The sequence below is a fragment of the Myodes glareolus genome, chromosome 17 (assembly GCF_982192425.1).
Source record: "Myodes glareolus chromosome 17, mMyoGla1.1, whole genome shotgun sequence".
Classification (NCBI taxonomy): domain Eukaryota; kingdom Metazoa; phylum Chordata; class Mammalia; order Rodentia; family Cricetidae; genus Myodes; species Myodes glareolus.
In genome coordinates, this window is record NC_142042.1 from 63,375,662 (window position 1) to 63,378,282 (window position 2,621).

Consider the following 2,621-nt stretch of genomic DNA (forward strand, 5'->3'; position numbering starts at 1 on the left):
ATATGCCTGTGGAGACAGAGGAAGACAACAGATTCTATTGATCGCCAGTTAGAGATAGTCGAAAGGCCCCTGGTGTGCTGGGACCTGAACAAGGGTTCTCTGCCAGAGTAACAATTGCTTTTGTCAGCTAAGTCATCTCTCCAGTCCCCTCAAACTGAGTTTGGAGGAAAACTGCCTTTATTTCCTTCCCCTTCTACTTCCTGTAAGCAAATATTCATGGTTGTTTTCTGCATTGCTCTATGCCTTCCCTTTATTGTATGTTCTTCTCTGTCCAATCCAAGCAGGATACTCAAAAAAAAGTCCTGTTGTATGTGTTAGGGGTATCAACTAACCTGAATCCCAGTTTCCGACTCATTGGAAAAAATTCAAATCAGCACAGCAACAGGGTGGGTAGAGTATTCCAGACTCCAGCCTTACCCCCTCCCCAGCCATATCCTGCCATTCCAGCACATTTATACTCTGTTAAAACCAGAGCTTTCCCCAGCTTCACTGTAAATGTTCCACAACCCATGGTATACCCAGGTTTCATTGGTAACAGCACTGACAGCAACTTCTGGAAGATACCTGTAGGTCACTACTGAATAGGTCATTAGAATTGCTTCAGGTATTTGAGAAGAGATTCCAGAATAGGACTCTGTGCAGAAACTGGCGAGCTGTTTTCTTCAGCTCCCAAGTGGGGGCATGAATTCATCATTGTCCTCCAGCTCGAGGTCTCAGATACCTTGGAAATATGAGCTGTAATGAAATTCGGCACCTGTGTTTTCAGCTGCCCCATGCTATGGAGGTCAGCCAGGAAGAGTGTGGGCAGAATTCTCCACAGAGAGGTCCTTGCAGAGGGCACTCTCGCATGTGACCTTCAAATGTTCCAGGCCATAATTGTCAGCAGCTGCCAGCACAGTGTCTGCCACACCGTGGAGGTCTACTTCTTTCCCGGTGTAAATGAACTCCATCATTGTATTGAAGATTTGCTCTTCCATGTCAAGGATGTCAATGAAGTTCTTTTTGCTCTCTTCCATGTCCTAGTCAGACGTAGTTGTGAAATTGAAGAAGAAGCTGTTAAGATGGCCTTGAGAGCCCAGAATTCCTGTCCAGCTGCCTTCAAGCGGCAGTCTGTGAAGCAGGAATTCTCCCACAGCTCCCCTAGCTCAGCTGCCAATGTGGACCTGACAACCTGGAATCTTTGCTTCATTTTCTGGTTAGAGATCTTGAAAGAGTCCTTGACCATTTGTCATTGTCTCCTGTTGAGAATGTTGGCCTTCTAATGCTGTCCCATATCTCCTCCAGGAAAAAAAATGGAAGTTGCTAATGGTCCACCTGTAGGATAAATTCTGGACACTATTTGTATGTAGTCCCAGCTCTTGGCTGTGCTGCCCTCTGACATTTCTCCTGGAGGTGGTTTAAAGGTTAAACTGAATCCCAAATGAAGAACTAGGATTTGTTTTCTCTTCACCCCATGAAACACAATAAGAAACAGGGTATAGATTTTTAGTTTATGTTTCTTATCTGTTACCTCTTCTATGTAGCAACAACTATATTTCTTGAAATTTTCACTCCAGATTTCAATATTAATTTCACAGAAGACAGCCAAGGCTACTACTAGGGATTATTAAATCACTCAATTGTTTTTTTCTAGGTTGAACCTTAGGTAACTTGTTTTGAGAATAGGTAACTAGTTATGGCAATTATACATTACTTTTAAAAGTTTGGAACATTTTATACACTCTTATCTAAAAATATTGCTCTAGGTTCTCTAGAGTAACAAAACATATACAGAGCATCTCTCTTTGTTTGAATAAAGGGGATTTATTGGAATCATTTAGTGTTGTGGTCCTGACAGCATGACATCCCACAATGGCTAGCTGGGAAGGTCGAGTACAACAATCCAGTACACACTTAGTCCAAGAGGTTAAATCTGTTGCCTGGTCTTCAATAAAGACAGAGATTCCAAAGGAGAATTCTCTAATGACAGTGCAAGAACAGACTTGCTGCAAGATGAGGTTAAGCAGCAAAGAGCAAGACCTTCTTTCTTCCATGTTCTTATCTAGGCTTCCAGCAGAAGGTGTGGCCCAGTTTTCAGTGTGTCTACCAGGCTTAAGATCTGGATTAAAAGTGCATGACTTTAGTCCTGAAAGTCTGGATTAAATGTTTGTGTCTATCTATCTCCAAAGTCCATACCTGAAGTGACTCTATCTACTTCAACTTAAGTAAAACATTTGTCACAGTTGTGCCTTCCATTTTAGAATTTTAGTTGATCAGGTGTGATCTCGTTGGCAACCAATAATAACTGTTATAAGTTGAGTTGGCTCACTGGGCTCATCTTCCATAAACAAAGAGATCATGTGTTGTAGGAGGCTGCTTGTTTGTTCCCAGCCCCAAAATAACCACTCAGAAACTATATTTATTAAATCACAGCTTGTCCCAATAAATAACTCTAGCTTCTTATTTGCTATCTTAATTTAACCCATTTCAAGTAATCTGTATATCTCAACATGGGTGTGGCTTACAAGGTAAAGTTCCCAGCATCTGTCTCTATCAGGGCAACATGGCTTCTCCCTGACTCTGCCTCCTTTCTCCCAGCATTCAGTTTAGTTTTCCTCACGTATCTAAATTCTACCCTATCA

General features: G+C 41.9%; 1 pseudogene; it reads right to left on the bottom strand.

The window, feature by feature from the left end:
• Positions 1 to 589: 589 nt before the first annotated feature.
• On the bottom strand, positions 590 to 1,225 carry LOC125396106 (speckle-type POZ protein pseudogene; annotated as a pseudogene).
• Positions 1,226 to 2,621: the final 1,396 nt, after the last annotated feature.